Genomic DNA, 10,984 nt, shown 5'->3' with positions numbered 1-10,984 from the left:
GTTCATGTATTCACTAAGTGTTAATGCTTTGGTCCGGTACTCTATTAAAAGGAGGCCTTAATATCCCTTAGTTTCCAATAGGACCCCGCTGCCACGGGAGGGTAGGACAAAAGATGCCATGCAAGTTCTTTTCCATAAGCACATATGACTATATTCGGAATACATGCCTAATTACATTGATGAATTGGAGCTAGTTCTGTGTCACCCTATGTTATAACTAATGCATGAGGAATCGCATCCGACATAATTATCCATCACTAATCCAATGCCTACGAGCTTTTCACATATTGATCTTTGCTTATTTACTTTACCGTTGCCACTGTTACAATTACTACAACACGACTACTGTTACTTTTGCCACTGTTACCGTTACTTCCATACTACTTTGCCACTAAATACTTTGTTGCAGATATTAAGTTATCCAGGTGTGGTTGAATTGACCACTCAACTTCTACTACTTGAGAATATTCTTTGGCTCCCCTTGTGTCGAATCAATAAATTTGGGTTGAATACTCTACCCTCAAAAACTATTGCGATCCCCTATACTTGTGGGTTAGCAAGACTATTTTTTGGCGCCATTGCTGGGGAGCATAGCTCTATTCTTTGAGTCACTTGGGATTTATATCTGCTGATCACTATGAGGAACTGGAAAGACGAAAGAACTAAGATTTTTCCCCAACTATGATGGGAGGCAAGGAACTGCCATCTAGCTCTGCACTTGATTCTCCTTCTATTTTGAGTAAGCTTGCGACACCTAAACCTGCTTCTGCAATTAATTCTGATATGTCGCATGTTATTGATAATGCCACTTCTGCTATGCATGATACTTATGATGAAACTACTTCTATGCTTGATAGTACTATGCCATTAGGTGAATTTCTTGATGAACAACTTGCTAGGGCTAGAGAGAATGAAATTATTAAAACTGATAATATTGATGAAAGTGATGATGACGATTCTCCCCCTAAATATGAATTGCCTGTTGTGCAGGAGGCTTATGTTATGGATGAAGAAACTACTAGAGATTTTCTTGCTTGCAATGATAGATCTGATCTTAAGAAGTTACTAGCTAAGCTTAAAGAAAGGTCTTTGAATGCTAGAATGAAATATGACCCTGCTTTGGCTACTTCACCTATCTGTGTTACTGATAAGGATTATGATTTCTCTGTCGATGCTGAGATAATTACTTTGGTTGAATTTGACCATTTTTATGGCTATGAATCTAAAACTATTGTGGCAGATCTTAGTAATTGAATTATATAGCCACCATATTCACTAACGATGAGAAAATTCGTTACTACTATATCCTTAAGCTATTTCCGTTCTCATTAAAGGGTGATGCTAAATCATGGTTTAATTCTCTTGATCCTGGTTCTGTGCATAGTCCCTAGGATATGATTTATTACTTCTCTGCTAAATATTTCCCTACTTATAAGAAACAAGCTACTTTAAGGGAAATATATAATTTTGTGCAAATTGAAGAAGAGAGTCTCCCACAAGCTTGGGGGAGGCTTCTCCGATTACTTAATGCTTTGCCCGATCATCCTCTCAAGAAAAATGAAATACTTGATATCTTTTATAATGGACTAGCTGATGCTTCCAAAGACCACCTGGATAGTTGTGCTGGTTGTGTTTTCAGGGAAAGAACAGTTGATCAAGCTGAATTGCTATTGAATAATATGTTGACTAATGGAAACAATTGGACACTTCCTGAGCCAACTCCTAAGCCATCTCTGAAGAAAAGAGGTGTTCTATTTCTCAGTGCTGAAGATATGCAAGAGGCCAAGAAATCTATGAAAGAAAAAGGTATTAAAGCTGAAGAAGTTAAGAATTTACCTCCTGTTGAATAAATACATGGCCTTAATATACCACCTGTTGAAGAAATACATGGTCTTGATAACCCGACACAGGTAGTGAAGGTAAATTCTCTCTATAGATATGATAAAGTTGAAATCCCGTCTACTAAGTTTGCTAGCCAATGCTTGGATGAGTTTGATGACTTTATGGCTAAACAAGAAAACTTCAATGCTTATGTTGGTAGACAATTTAAAAGTAATGCTTATATGATTGGACACTTGAGTGATTATATGTCTAGAGTTAAGGGTGAACTTAAACTCATTAGGAAACATGCTTCTATGGTTACCACTCAAGTAGAACAAGTGCTTAAGGCTCAAAATGATCTGCTCAATGAATTAAATGATAAGAAAAATGATGATGCTATTAGAGTTATGAATAGAGGTGGTAGAATGACTCGGGAACCTTTGTATCCTGAGGGCCACCCTAAGAGAATTGAGCAAGATTCTTAGGGAAATAATGTCGATGCATGATACGTCTCCATATCTATAAGTTTTTATTGCTCCATGCGACTTTATCTATTGTTTTGGACTATATAGGGCTTTATTTTCCACTTTCATATTATTTTTGGGACTACCCTATTAACCGGAGGCCCAGCCCAGAATTGCTGTTTTTTGCCTATTTCAGTATTTCGAAGAAAAAGAATATCAAACGGAGTCCAAACGGAATAAAACCTTCGGGAACATGATTTTCTCACCGAACATGATCCAGGAGACTTGAACCCTGCTCCAAGGAACAGCCGTGGAGGTCACGAGGGTGGAGGGCGCCCCTCCCCCTCCCCCCTCCCGGGCGCGCCCCCTGCCTCGTGGGCCCCCTGTTGCTCCACCGACGTACTCCTTCCTCCTATATATACCTACGTACCTTCATCAGATCAAATACGGAGCCAAAACCCTACTTCCACCGCCGCAACTTTCTGTATTCGCGAGATCCCATCTTGGGGCCTGTTCCGGAGCTCCGCCGGAGAGGGCATCTACCACGGAGGGCTTCTACATCAACACCATAGCCTCTCCGATGAAGTGTGAGTAGTTTACTTCAGACCTTCGGGTCCATAGCTAATAGCTAGATGGCTTCTTCTCTCTTTTTGGATCTCAATACAATGTTCTCCCCCTCTCTTGTGGAGATCTATTCGATGTAATTTTCTTTTTTGCAGTGTGTTTGTTGAGACCGATGAATTGTGGGTTTATGATCCAGCTTATCTATGAACAATATTTGATTCTTCTATGAATTCTTTTATGTGTGATTGAGTTATCTTTGCAAGTCTCTTCGCATTATCTGTTTGGTTTGGCCAACTAGATTGGTAGTTCTTGCAATGGGAGAAGTGTTTAGCTTTGGGTTCAATCTTGCGGTGTCCTTACCTAGTGACAGAAAGGGTTGCAAGGCACGTATTGTATTGTTGCCATCGAGGATAACAAGATGGTTTTTTTTATCATATTGCATGAATTTATCCCTCTACATCATGTCATCTTGCTTAAGGCGTTACTCTGTTTTTAACTTAATACTCTAGATGCATGCTGGATAGCGGTCGATGAGTGGAGTAATAGTAGTAGATGCAGAATCGTTTCGATCTGCTTGTTTTGGATGTGATGCCTGTATACATGATCATACCTAAATAATCTCATAATTATTCGCTTTTCTATCAATTGCTCAACAGTAATTTGTTCACCCACCGTAGAATACTTATGCTCTTGAGAGAAGCCACTAGTGAAACCTATGGCCCCCGGGTCTATTCTCATCATATCAATCTCCATTACTTTATTACTTGCTTTGTTTTTACTTTGCCTTTTACTTTTTACTTTACATCTCTATATCAAAAATACCAAAAATATTATTTATCATCTCTACCAGATCTCACCCTCGTAAGTGACCGCGAAGGGACTGACAACCCCTAATTGCGTTGGTTGCGAGTAGCTATCGTTTTGTGTACGTACGAGGGACTCGTGCGTGATCTCCTACTGGATTGATACCTTGGTTCTCAAAAACTGAGGGAAATACTTACGCTACTTTACTGCATCATCCTCTCCTCTTCGGGGAAATCCAACGCAGTGCTCAAGAGGCAGCAAGAAGAATTTCTGGCGCCGTTGCCGAGGAGTTTGCGCAAAAGTCAACCATACCAAGTACCCATCACAATCCCTATCTCTCGCATTACATTATTTGCCTCTTGTTTTCCTCTCCCCCACTTCACCCTTGCCGTTTTATTCGCCCTCTCTTTCCCAATCTCATCCTCTCTTTCTCTTTTGCCTTTTTCTCGTTTGTCTTTTTGTTGCTTGTGTGTTGGATTACTTGTTACCATGGCCGAATCAAAAGGAACTAAGGGATTTCTCCCGAGTTCTAGTGCCTTGGATAACCTTTCTATCCTTTCTAAGCTCATAAACAATCATGCTACAGAGAGACCCACCGGGATCACCAATAAGAATTTAGATGATTTTGATGATGATGACTCCGGAATCTTTCGCTATTTACTTGATGAATCTTTAAAAGTTTCTTGGGATAGGTTATTAAGGATTCGGGCTAGTTATGTGCCACAATATCAAATCGATGTTTACTTAGAAAGTTTCTATGTTGGCTTGCCCGACTCTTTCAAACAAGTTCTAGACTCTATTTTTGAAGAAGGTTTTATTGAAGGGGATGCCATAGATACCTATGAAAAAATAAAAACCATATTGAGCACCTTTAAATGATAAAGTTGAATCAACTACTCTCTTGTGCTTTTATCAGAATGAAATTATTAAAGAGATGAAGTCTAGCTTGGATGCAAATTTCCGTAACGTGCTTAATCTCACCTCATCCATTAATGGCAATGTTCTTAATCTGAATAGAAGGATGAATGACTTAGAAAGGAGATCTTCTCTTGCTACTTACACATCCGGTGCCAAAGATGGCAAAACTTAGATCTATCTTCGCTTTTATGCCTAGCTAAGGGCGTTAAACGATAGCGCTTGTTGGGAGGCAACCCAATTTTATTTTGTGTTTTTTGTTTTTGCTTCTGTTTAGGAATAAATATTTCTTCTACTTTCTGTTTATATGTGGTTTTATGTTTTAATTAGTGTTTGTGCCAAGTAGAACCTATAGGATAAGCTATGATGATAGTTGATTTGATTCTGCTGAAAAACAGAAACTTTGCGCTCACGAGAAAAAATTCAATAAATCACAGAAACGTGCTTTTTCATTGATTCTTTTTGCTGCTGATCAACAAACAAATTTTCCAGTACGTCCTATTTTGGTAGAAGTTTTAGAGTCCCAGAAGTTTGCGTTAGTTACAGATTGCTACAGACTGTTCTTTTTTTGACATATTCTGTTTTTCGTGTGTTGTTTGCTTATTTCAATGCATCTATGGATAATAAATTAGTTTATAAACCATAAGGAAGTTGGAATACAGTAGGTTTAACACCAATATAAATAAATAATGAGTTCATTACAGTACCTTAAAGTAGTCTTTTGTTTTCTTTCACTAACGGAGCTCACGAGATTTCTATTGAGTTTTGTGTTGTGAAGTTTTCATGTTTTGGGTGAATTCTTTTGATGGATTATGGAACAAAGAGTGGCAAGAGCCTAAGCTTGGGGATGCCAATGGCACCCCCAAGATAATCCAAGGATACCAAAAAGTCAAAGCTTGGGGATGCCCCGGAAGGCATCCCCTCTTTCGTCTACTTCCATCGGTAATTTACTTGGAGCTATATTTTTATTCACCACATGTCATGTGTTTTGCTTGGAGCGTCTTGTATTATTTGCGTATTTGCTTGTTAGTTTGCCACAATCATCCTTGCTGTACACACCTTTTGAGAGAGCCATACATGATTTGGAATTTGCTAGAATACTCTATGTGCTTCCCTTATATCTTTTGAGCTTGATAGTTTTGCTCATAGCGCTTCACTTATATCTTTTGAGCCTGATAGTTTTGCTCATAGTGCTTCACTTATATCCTTTGAGCGTAATAATTTTTGCTCTAGTGCTTCACTTAGATCTTTTAGAGCACGGTGGTGGATTTGTTTTAAAGAAACTATTGATCTCTCATGCTTCACTTAGATTATTTTGAGAGTTGTTGATAACATGGTAATTTGCTTAAAATTAATATACTTGGTATTCAAGATTTGTGAAACTTTCTTTTGAGTGCGTTGAATACTAAGATAAGTTTGATCCTTGATAATTGTTTTGAGATATGAAGGTGATAATATCGAAGCAATGCTAGTTGGGGTGATTATGAATTTAAAGAATGCTTGTGTTGAAGTTTGTGATTCCCGTAGCATGCACGTATGGTGAACCGCTTTGTGATGAAGTCGGAGCACAATTTTACTTATTGATTGTCTTCCTTATGAGTGGCAGTCGGGGACGAGCGATGGTCTTTTCCTACCAATCTATCCCCCTAGGAGTATGAGTTTAGTGCTTTGGTTTTTGATGACTTCTAAATTTTTACAACAAGTGCATGAGTTCTTTTGATTAATGTTGAGTCCATGGATTATACGCACTCTCACCTTTCCACCATTGCTAGCCTCTCTAATACCGCGCACTTTTTGCCGGTATCATGCACCTACCATATACCTTCCTCAAAACAGCCATCATACCTACCTATCATGGCATTTCCATAGCCATTCCGAGATATATTGCCATGCAACTCTCCACCGTTCCGTTCATATGACATGCATTACTTTTTTCATATTGCTTTTTGCATGAACATGTAGTTGACATTGTACTTGTGGAAAGGCCACCTTCATAATTTTCATACATGTCACTCATGATTCATTGCATATCCCGGTACACCGCCGGAGGCATTCATATAGAGCCATATTTTGTTCTAAGTATCGAGTTGTAATTGTTGAGTTGTAAGAAAAATGAAAGTGTGATGATCATCATTATTAGAGCATTGTCCCAGTGAGGAAAGGATGATGGAGACTATGATTCCCCCATAAGTCGGGATGAGACTCTGTACTTTATGAAAAATAAAAGAGGCCAAAGAAGCCCAAATAAAAAAAAGTGGCCATACAAAAAAAGGAGAAAGGCCAAATAAAAAATAAAAAAATGAGAGAAAAAGGGAGAAGGGACAATGCTACTATCCTTTTTCCACACTTGTGCTTCAAAGTAGCACCATGATCTTCATGATAGATAGTCTCATATGTTGTCACTTTCATATACTAGTGGGAATTTTTCATTATAGAACTTGGCTTGTATATTCCAATGATGGGCTTCCTCAAAAGTGCCCTAGGTCTTCGTGAGCAAGCAAGTTGGATTCACACCCACTTAATTTCTTTTTGAGCTTTCATATACTTATAGCTCTAGTGCATCCGTTGCATGGCAATCCCTACTCTCTCACATTGATATCTATTGATGGGCATCTCCATAGCCCATTGATACGCCTAGTTGATGTGAGACTATCTTCTCCTTTTTTTGTCTTCTCCACAACCACCATTCTATTCCACCTATAGTGCTATGTCCATGGCTCACGCTCATGTATTGCATGAAAATTGAAATTTTTTGAGATTTCTAAAGTATGAAACAATTGCTTGGCTCGTCATCGGGGTTGTGCATGATTAAATACTTTGTGTGATGAAGATAGAGCATAGCCAAACTATATGATTTTGTAGGGATAACTTTCTTTAACCATGCTATTTTGAGAACACATGATTGCTTTAATTTGTATGCTTGAAGTATTATTGCTTTTATGTCAATATGAACTTTTGTCTTGAATCTTTCGGATCTGAATATTCATGTCACAATTAAGAAGATTTACATTGAAATTCTACCAAAGTATCACTCTGCATCAAAAATTCTTTTTTATCATTTACCTACTCGAGGACGAGCAGGAATTAAGCTTGGGGATGCTTGATACGTCTCCAACGTATCCATAATTTTTGATTGCTCCATGCTACTTTATCTACTATTTTGGACTATATTGGGCTTTATTTTCCACTTTCATATTATTTTTGGGACTAACCTATTAACTAGAGGCCCAGCCCAGAATTGTTGTTTTTTGCCTATTTCAGTATTTCGAAGAAACAGAATATCAAATGGAGTCCAAACGGAATAAAACCTTCGGGAACGTGATTTTCTCACCGAACGTGATCCAGGAGACTTGGACCCTGCTCCAAGGAACAGCCGTGGAGGTCACGAGGGTGGAGGGCGCCCCTCCCACACCCCCCCCCGGGCGTGCCCCCCTGCCTCGTGGGCCCCTTGTTGCTCCACCGACATACTCCTTCCTCCTATATATACCTACGTACATCCGTTAGATCAAATACGGAGCCAAAAACCTAATTCCACCGCCGCAACTTTCTGTATCCGCGAGATCCCATCTTGGGGCCTGTTCCGGAGCTCCGCCGGAGAGGGCATCTACCACGGAGGGCTTCTACATCAACACCATAGCCTCTCTAATGAAGTGTGAGTAGTTTACTTCAGACCTTCCTGTCCATATCTAATAGCTAGATGGCTTCTTCTCCCTTTTTGGATCTCAATAGAATGTTCTCCCCCTCTCTCATGGAGATCTATTCGATGTAATCTTCTTTTTGCGGTGTGTTTGTTGAGAACGATGAATTGTGGGTTTATGATCCAGCTTATCTATGAACAATATTCGATTGTTCTCTGAATTCTTTTATGTATGATTGAGTTATCTTTGCAAGTCTCTTTTCATTATCCGTTTGGTTTGGCCAACTAGATTGGTAGTTCTTGCAATGGGAGAAGTGTTTAGCTTTGGGTTCAATATTGCGGTGTCCTTACCCAGTGACAGAAAGGGTTGAAAGGCACGTATTGTATTGTTGCCATCGAGGATAACAAGATGTTTTTTTATCATATTGCATGAATGTATCCGTCTACATCATGTCATCTTGCTTAAGGCGTTACTCTGTTTTTAACTTAATACTCTAGATGCATGCTGGATAGCGGTCGATGAGTGGAGTAATAGTAGTAGATGAAGAATCCTTTCGATCTACTTGCTTTGGATGTGATGCCTGTATACACGATCATACCTAGATAATCTCATAATTATTCGCTTTTCTATCAATTTCTCAACAGTAATTTGTTCACCCACCGTAGAATACTTATGCTCTTGAGAGAAGCCACTAGTGAAACCTATGGCCCCCGGGTCCATTCTCATCATATCAATCTCCATTACTTTATTACTTGCTTTGATTTTACTTTGCCTTTTACTTTTTACTTTACATCTCTATATCAAAAATACCAAAAATATTATTTATCATCTCTATCAGATCTCACCCTCGTAAGTGACCATGAAGGGATTGATAACCCCTAATCGCGTTGGTTGCGAGTAGCTATCGTTTTGTGTAGGTACGAGGGACTCGTGCGTGATCTCCTACTAGATTGATAACTTGGTTCTCAAAAACTGAGGGAAATACTTACGCTACTTTACTGCATCATCCTCTCCTCTTCGGGGAAATCCAACGCAGTGCTCAAGAGGTAGCAATGCACCTAGTCCTTCGAAAAATAAGAAGAAGAAAAATGATAGGACTTTGCATGCTTCTAGTGAACCTGCTATAGACACACCTGAGAATCTTAATGATATTTCTATCTCTGATGCTGAAACACAATCCGGTGATGAACATGAACCTAGTGATAATGTTAATTATAATGTTCATGTTGATGCTCAACCTAGCAATAATAATGAAGTAGAGATTGAACCTGCAGTTGATCTTGATAACCCACAATCAAAGAATCAATGTTATGATAAGAGAGACTTTGTTGCTAGGAAGCATGGTAGAGAAAGAGAACCATGGGTTCAGAAACCCATGCGTTTTCCTCCTAAACCATCCAAGAAAAAGGATGATGAGGATTTTGAGCGCTTTGCTGAAATGATTAGACCTATCTTTTTGTGTATGCATTTTACTGATATGCTTAAAATGAATCCTTATGCTAACACTATAAAAAAATACACTTCCGTGATGATACGTGTTTGTCACAGCAGGTCGCGTTTTTTGTCATGCATGTACATCCATGACAAATTTATGACAGAATCAAGATAGTCATACCTGTGCCGTCGTAGAAGTGTTCCATGACATTACCAAAATTATCATCGCGGAAGTGTCCACTTCCATGACGATAAATCGCGCGTCACAGAAGTGCTTTCGTCAAGGGTGACCGACACGTGGCATTCACCGTAACGGAACACAGTTAAGCTATCGGGTCGGATTTTGGATCCGATAACCCGTTAACAGCCACGACCAATGTCGATTTTCCACGTGTAAAATTCTCATTGGCTGACGGATCCACGTGTCAGCTCCGCGTTGGCACATGTGTCACTCATTCCATGGTCGAGATGGGCCTATGATATGTTGACACATCGACCGGCCCAAAAGTGGCCCACAAAGTTTAAATGGGCCAGACCAACCGAAGGCCCATAAGATTTAGCGGACCATAATGGGTCGGCCCAGCTAAAGGCCCACAAAATTTAGCGGACCATAATGGGTCGGCCCAGCTAAAGTCCCACAAGATTTTGCGGACCACAATGGGCCGGCCCAGCTAAAGGCCCATAAGATTCTGTAGACCATAATGGGCCGGCCCAGCTAAAGGCCCAACATTCTCTGTCAAATCGGCCCGTCAACGGCCTAGTCTAAACTTGTCATCAATGCGGCCCATGGTCACTTTTGGCCCGTTAACAGTCCGCTAAGTAATTGGGCCGAATTACGGCCCGGTGTATTTCCGGCCTGTTAAAGGTCCGGCTTCATTTGGGCCCATTTACAGGCCATCAAAACTTTCGGCCCATAAACGACCGTGAAGGATTTGGGTCATATTCGGCCATGTCTGTCATTCGGCCTGTTAGAGGCCCACTATAGATTTGGGCCACTTTCGTCCTATTGCCATTTTCGGCCTGTTAACGCTGGACGTAAACCATGGGCCATATGTGGCCCAACTTCATATCGGGCCCATTAACGGCCCATATAAAAATGACGATAATCTAGCCCGACCGAAGTTCCGGCCTGTTAAAGGCCCGTGTATTAGGTCGGTGCATTTACGGCCCTTCCGAATTTTAGCCTGTCAAATATCCGCTTCGTAAATGGGCCACCATTTCGGCCTGCTAAGTCGAGTGGGTTATTTGGCACAATCAGGGCCCAATCTCACTTTCGGTCTATTAAAGGCCCATGTTTTTTATGGGCTCGAGATATTTACACCTGTAAACGGCCTATTTTTACTG

The sequence above is a fragment of the Triticum aestivum genome, chromosome 1B (assembly GCF_018294505.1).
Source record: "Triticum aestivum cultivar Chinese Spring chromosome 1B, IWGSC CS RefSeq v2.1, whole genome shotgun sequence".
NCBI classification, from domain to species: Eukaryota; Viridiplantae; Streptophyta; class Magnoliopsida; order Poales; family Poaceae; genus Triticum; species Triticum aestivum.
The sequence above is the reverse complement of the archived record's forward strand: the minus strand, read 5'-3'. Positions refer to the sequence as shown.